Source organism: Octopus bimaculoides, chromosome 7 (assembly GCF_001194135.2).
Source record: "Octopus bimaculoides isolate UCB-OBI-ISO-001 chromosome 7, ASM119413v2, whole genome shotgun sequence".
Taxonomy (NCBI): Eukaryota; Metazoa; Mollusca; class Cephalopoda; order Octopoda; family Octopodidae; genus Octopus; species Octopus bimaculoides.
In genome coordinates this window covers 105167619-105175513 of record NC_068987.1, presented here as the reverse complement: position 1 = coordinate 105175513, position 7895 = coordinate 105167619, and the positions used below count along the sequence as shown (strand labels likewise).

General features: G+C 34.1%; 1 protein-coding gene across 2 annotated transcripts in view; it reads left to right on the top strand.

The window, feature by feature from the left end:
* The first annotated feature begins 1962 nt into the window (after nucleotides 1-1962).
* LOC106879083 (coronin-7) overlaps nucleotides 1963-7895 on the top strand; it is a 121168-nt gene continuing 115235 nt past the window's right edge. For both annotated transcript variants that reach the window (XM_052969835.1, XM_014928516.2), the window contains exon 1: nucleotides 1963-2066. The gene's annotated coding sequence lies outside the window, so the exon portion shown is untranslated. The remainder of the gene's footprint in view (nucleotides 2067-7895) is intronic.

Here is a 7895-nt window from a genome sequence, read left to right as displayed (position 1 = left end):
GTGTAGCCATCCAGTTGCACCAGTCCTCAGTCAAATCGTCCAACCCATGCTAGCATGGAAAGCGGACGTTAAACGATGATGATGATGATGATGATGATGATGATGATGATGATGATGATATATATATATATATATATATATAAGGGCAGCAATTCATAAAAACATGTTCTATGCTCCAACATGGGTTTAGCTCTATGGTTAAAGCAAGCTAAACAAACTTATGAAACTATATGTTTATTGCATAAAGTTACACACACTTAACACAGAATTAATATATCTCAGTAAGTGTCCTTTCACTATATATATATCTTCCAGTTTCACATTTTCACATGTTTTGTTATATTATCAGCCCGTCTTTCCTCACGTGCTCTGGTTGACAACGTTTCCTTTAACACATCAGAACATAATGAACTCATTCTCTCACGAACACCGTCTTGTTTATCTCCAGACAGCAGAACTGATGCAACACAATACCCTCCTCATTGATTCATTGTTAGGTACCTTTCTTAGTGATGAGTGGATACACATTAAAGTTGTTTTGTATCATAGTTTGCATACGTGTACGTCACATGAATGCCCGTCCACAGCATCTGCACTTTCGTCTCTACAACGGGACGTTTCCTTTACTATCGCATAATTAATAAAATCCTTTTCAATAACATTGAATGTGAAACGGCAAGTCCCTCAAAGCTGCTGGTTTCCCATCACCGCTAGAACTTGTTAGCCTTGACATTGGCGACAGTAGGCATCTAGATAGTATGTATAACTCTGTACCCATTCAGTGGGTGGGTGTAAGTTCTCAATTTGAGATCCCACTTATTGTGAGGCATTCGGCAGAACCAACCTTATCACGTTAGTTATAAACCTGGGAGCTGTCACTTGCAACACAGAGGAACAGAAAATGACTCAATACCAGTCATTAATGGACAGACTCCTTTTTGCTGGCCTCTGGCTGCTTCAGTCCAGGATCGCTGTTCTTCTCCATCACATTGGGATGAAGGCAACGAACTTGAGGGAAGAACCTTATGATGCAGTATATTTTGCTGACTGTTCTTTATGGCAACACTTTTGCCATTTTGTTGGTAGGATATAATTGAGCTATGTGGTTCAAAACGAGCTGTAGAATTAAAATAAATTTCATGTGTATATGTAATGAATAACACACAAGAAATCAATTACTGTCTTAATCTTAATTGGCTCTGAAGTTGAAAACAAAAAAATTTTAAAAAAAACCAAACAATCTTACATTGAGTGCCAGATTCAAAGTATTTGGAACTGGGCTACATTTAAAATTTCCTTAAGTGTAAACGTAATCTTTGTTTTTTAGTGATGAGGAAATAAAAAACTTGTGATATTGATGTCTCGTTTGATTGAATCAATATATTCATCAATAAAAGAGCAGTTATGTAGCCAAAATATCAACAAATAAACAAATAATTTTAATACTTTTATAGACGAACGTCGAAGAATCGATGTAAACACTGTTTCAATTTGTAATAAATATATGTTTGTTGACGTTACTAAAGCTCTTAAAAATAGGAACGTCAGTCTTATTTCTGCTATCAAACGGCGACCTGGAGACGTGTGTCTTATTGAAGAAATTAATGGCAATGTTTACGGCAATAACAACAAATACAAATTGTAAGAAAGGAGTGAAAATAGAGGAAAAAAAGCTCGTTGAATTTCTTTCGGGAATACATTCCGCAATAAACTAACGATCGGTTGATTATTTAATTGGTCATTTGATTTTGAACAAGAACAAGGAATCAATTACATCTTAAAAATAAAGAAAGCAAAACAAATGTGAGCGCGCACACACAGAGACAGACATAAACCAACACACACACACAGTCATGTCTTCAATACTTTGTTTTAGTCTCCCCCGTCTCCGCTGTTTCTTCATGACAATAAACAAGCGACAGAGAAAGAGAGCGAGAGAGAGATGGAGAGAGAAAGAGAGCGACAGCTTGTCGATAATTTCTTTGGACCCGGAAGCCGGTTGGGATCATGTGATCCATGACGTAGCCAGCAGTCAGCTCTAATAACAGCAGTCAGATTTCAACTAAGTAAGTACTTGTCTATTTGGTCTTTCGTGTTTTTTTCTTTTTTAACTCGTTACTCATTCATATTATTATTACTTTATGCGAAATGAATGAATAACGACGGCTCTTGGGGAGGAAAAGAGACACCTTTTTTCAGTAACACCTGTTTCCGCTTATTCTCTTTTTGTGAAAAAGAAACAAAAACCTCACACAAACAGTATATATGTGTGTGTATATATATATATATATATATATATATATATAAATCATAGGGTAGCAAAAAAAAAAAAATTTTAGAGTTTAGAGGTATAGAGTTTTTTGCTGCTCTTTCTAGCGGGTTAGATGTCCTTTTGTAGGCATCTCTGTATTTTAAATATATATATATATATATATATATATATATATATATATATATATATATATATATATAATCAATCAGATTGAACAAGAAAGAAATTGTGGAGTGACTCATTCAGTGTATATTACTGGTACTTATTTTATCGGTCCCAGGCGACTGAGATCAGATTGAAAGTTCAAAACCTGAAAGCTTATCCAAACCTTTATTGTTTGCAGTAATCTATTCCAACATATACACACCGCATTACATTATTTATGTGTGTGAGTGTGTTTGTTTTTGAAGAAATGCGTGTAGTTGACGCGCACACTCATTCATCATAATCTACATGTTCCGCACACAAAAGCCTCACTTCTAAACTTCATTTCCCTTATTTTTAGTGACAACGTGAACGGCTCTTAGACATGTTCTACTGACACTTGCATTAACGTATTTTATATATTCTGACACACGCACACACACACACACACGACACACACATACATACACTCTCTCATACACACACATGAATACATATTGCACACACAAGGGTATTTATGCATATATTTATATATGCACGTTTTTGTATGTGTGCGTACTTGTTTTTGCAGCGCATCTTCTAACTCTAAAATGTCATGACCAATCGATGAAAACAGTTAATATGTGTATATATATATATAAATATATATAAAGGCGTTTATCTGTATGTATGTGTGTGTGTGCGTGCGCGTATGATGGGTGCATTGGCAAGCATCTGAAATACAATTCTGTTCACAACCACTGCTGTTTTCACTGTTTCACCATGATTCTAGGCTTTGTTTAATTTGGAGGTGTTTCGCTTCCTATGATCGATCGTATTACTCAATGGATTTGTCTGATACTACTGCACACACTCGCGCAATACATATACACACATACATACAAACACACAGGCATGCACGTATATGCAATATGCACTCTTTGTTTTCTTTACTCGTGTTCTCTCCCACCCACTGTCTCAGCCTCATATTTTTCTGTCACATATTGTAAATTATATTTTTAAAAAATGTTTTTTTGTAATAATTTAAAAAAAATCATTTATTTATCGATGAATATTTCGAGTGTTAAATATTTATATTTTTCATCTTAATAGCACTTACTTTAATTAATTAATTTTTCCCTAAAATTTAATCAATTATTTTTCCTTTGTTTCAAGATGAAGTTGAAATTTTTATTATTCAGCTTTCACTCCCCTCCCACTTCTGTCCCTCAATCTCTTTGGAACTTTTAATTGTATAACATTAATGGTGATAATTTCATAATGAAACACACAAATCTTGAGTTTGGGTCGAAGTAGCTGCGACGATGTGGCATACATTACATGAATTTTCCGAGAGTAATAATTTCAAATCTCTCCTCCAATTGTATTGTTCCTGTCACCATCGTCGTAGTAACAGTCTACTGCATCATCATCATCATCATCGTCTGTCACCGTTGATTTATTACAAACAAAAATTTCGAATTCAGTCACAGAGACGCTTCTACCTGAATGATACAACAACTTTTGATGAAATGTTTCATTTGTCTAAAATCTGTTAATTGTTCCAGATGAGTGGAAAGTTCAGACACTTTCAGCGCGCTCGCGAACGCTCACACACACACACACACACACATGCTTAAACCGCAATAGATATACATGCTTGCGTAATCTGTATATATGTATGTATGTATGCGTGTATGTATATATATATATATATATATATATATATATATATGTGTGTGTGTGTTTGTACACGCACGAACACACATTCGTGTGCATATAACATTTTCGTACTTATTTCCCATAAAATGGAATTATATAATCCGTTAAGTTACATTTTGCAAGAGTGCCCTGGTCATGTTAAAGAACCGCCCACTTATTCTTGTAAAGTGACACCATAGCGGGGTAGACTTCAAATTGGTTAAATCATGTATTTCATTTATACAACATTAAGTTGTAGGATCTTCCGCGTAACTTTACCCCTTTGTGTGGTTTTATACACCCTTAGTAAATTCATCTACCGAAAAGTAAATATATTCATATACGGATATTCTTAGAGTCACTGACACGCTCTCACGTACACGTGCACACAAACACATGTCTGTATATATGGCGAGCCCCTGTGACATCGAGTACTCGGTGAACCGAATCACTTACCTAGTTTTCGTTCCCAGCTAAAACTATTTCAGTTTACTTGCATCATTGGGAAATGAATGAACATCACAACTCACATTCTTTCATAAGTACGTTTAATTAACTTTTGAGTAATATATCACCAAATTTGATATACATTTCTTTATATATAATTAGAAAGTGGTACATACATATTTAGTGTGTATGTGTGTGTGTGTGGATATGTATGTGTGTATGTATGTATATATATATATATATATATATATATGGGGGCGGGTGTATGTTTGTGTGTTTCTACGAGTCATACTCGGCTGAGTCAGTGAGCTAGTTTTTCCTGTAGGCAACGCTGACACTATCATCATCATCATTATTTAACGATATAATTGATAATTGCTTTGTTAATTTGCATTGCTCCATAGGCTTGGAGAAGGCTATGAGAAACTGTTCCCTTTAATTATTAAATGGAAAACAAGTTTTTGGTGCTGCTGCTGCAACTATCCACCTTTGTTCCAGAGGACAGAAATAGTTGTTGAGAAGAGTAGGAGTTGTGAAATGTGGACACCATTCAAAGATATACACGAGGTTAGAGGAAGTCTATAATAAAGGGCTTGGTTATTTCCTATGATAAGACAGGTGTACTGTTTTGGATATGAAAACACTCTGTGTTGAGCACATAAACACTGTGTAGTTACGGGTACATAACTACTTTGTTATGTAACCTTTATGGTTTTTGACGCTGGCTATAAAATTTCATCTCAGTACAGTTTTATCTGTAGACTGTGTTAGTTTTTGAAAGAACAATCAAGAGATAATTGGTACATGGTATGCGTAAAGGTTTGTTTGGGCTTTAGCTAAGAAGTATCCCTGAATAGACTTACCTTATGTCCCAGTTGGGAGAGTCTGCCCTCATATTCTGTTTGGTTATCAAAATTTACTTGTTTGATACTAAAATACCCTTGTCATGAATCAGACTTAAATTCTAAGAAAGGAAAACTCAAAATGTCTAGTGACAAAGAAGTCTTATCCCTGTCATGCACAACTTGTATACAGATTAATGAACATATTCATATCATAGTTTAGATTAAGTCTAGTACTGTGTGCCTTTATTAGAGGCCCAGGTTGTGTGTGAGTCAAGTACATCATAATAACATCCCCATGACATAGGTAGGGCTTGTAGCAAGGTATTTTGCTTATCCTTAGATTCTTGGATTAAAAATGACATACATAGGAATCAAATTATATTATATAGTTAATAAAAGTTTATGGCTTTCCTACTTTCATCATCTTCATTTAATGTCAATTTTCCACCCTAGCTTGGATGGTTTGACTGGAGCTAATAAGGCCAGGGGCCACACCAGGCTCCATTGCCTGTTATGGCATGGTTTCTATGGCTGGATGCCCTTTCTAACACCAATCACTCCACAGAGTGTACTGGGTGCTTTTTATGTGAAACCATCACCAGTGCTTTTTATGTGGCACCAGCACCATGGCAGGTCTTCTTGAGCAGCAAGGCGTCACATGTATTATTTTTTATGAATAATGAATTGGTCAGCCTTCTGGTTTGCCAGTCCTCAGTCAAACCGTCCAACCCATGCCAGCATGGAAAGCAGATGTTAAACAATGATGATGGTGATGATGATGAATAGGTACCTAAGCCTGTTCTTGAAGGAAAAAGCTGTACATTGCACATAAGGAAAATTATCTAAATAAAATTTCTTCATACAAGCTCTTGTACCTATGATCTCTATAATCAGTCGTCCCAGTTTGATTTCCTATAATTTGAAGGTTGTTCTTCTTTGAGCCTTAGAAATGATGGTTAGCTTGTTCATGAACAATGATTTTTGCTTCTTCAGCTGTGCAATGTTCGGGTTTTGGCATTGGTAACGATTACTCATTTATCAAAATTGTATTAAGGATTGACCCTAAATATAAACTGATGGGGTTTACTGACTTGAGCACAACTTCTACCAAAGTTTATTTTTTTCATTTTTAAGTGAAGGGATCACTAACATGTAACATTTTATGGTATATTACCATTTAATCTGAAATTTTAGTAATCTTATCACATTTTCACCAAGAATTAGATAAAATTCCAAGTGATTATATACTTGCTTATAATTATCTGTAGTGTCTTACATAAATTTATTATATTAATTGGTCATTAATTGGATTAGTCAATGATGTTATCTTTTAGAAGATAGGGGATATAGTTTGTATGTTTTTATATTTCTGAAAATCTGTAGTTTGATGAAAGGCACCATACTAGAAATATAGTGCTTGTGAAAGGGTTATGTTACTAGGACAAAAATTTTTTTTTTCTAATTAAAGATGGTAATTATAGGCATAAATGGTTTTGTTATTTTTGTTGTTTAGCTTTGTCTTTTTTGATAAAGCAAACCTATGATCAAAAGCATTCCAGCCATGATGATCCTGGCTCTTTGTATATCCATGGCTATGTATGTATGTATGCATGTATGTATGTATGTATGTTTGTATGTATGTATGTATGTATGCATGTATGCATGTATGTATGTATGTATGTTTGTATGTATATATATATATATATGTATGTATATATGTATGTATATGTATGTATGTATGTATGTATGCATGTATGTATGTATGTATGTATGTATGTTTGTATGTATATATATATATATATATATATATGTATGTATATATGTATATATGTATATGTATGTACGTACGTTTGTTCGTTTGTTCTGCCATGTGGACAGTTTCTGATTGTGCTAGGACACCAGACGTGTTAAAAAAAACACTGGTTTGGCATGCTCTCAGCACATGAAAATAATAGTAGCACATAAAAGCATATATTGTGTTTATTAGATAATATTTATCGCTCACCAGATTAAATACTTTTTTTTGTTGACCTTACCATCACGGATTAATTAATAAATTAATTTGTATCCATTAGATCTCTCTGTTTACTAACTCAATAAAAACGTTTGATATCTTACAATATTCTATATAATATATTCATTGAAGAATTATCTCTTCAAAATTTAATATATTAAACCAGTGTATCTTGGATAAATATCCCTATAAGAAGTTTGGGATCTTTTTTAAAACGGGGGCCACATTTTTCATTAACGAAACACTTTGAAACTTGGAACACTGGTAGAATGTGTCATATAAAACATCTTTTTCTCTTAGTCTTCTTAAAAAAAAAAGAAATCCATAAATTATTCCATGTTAAAGTTGTCGTATTTCTGTAATTTCAACCAATCACTGACGTCCATTCAGCCGATATACATTAAGTGCCGACTACATAAACAAACGATTCTGAAACAATTAACCCTAACCCTAACTCTAACCCTAACCCTAACTCTAACCCTAACCCTAACCT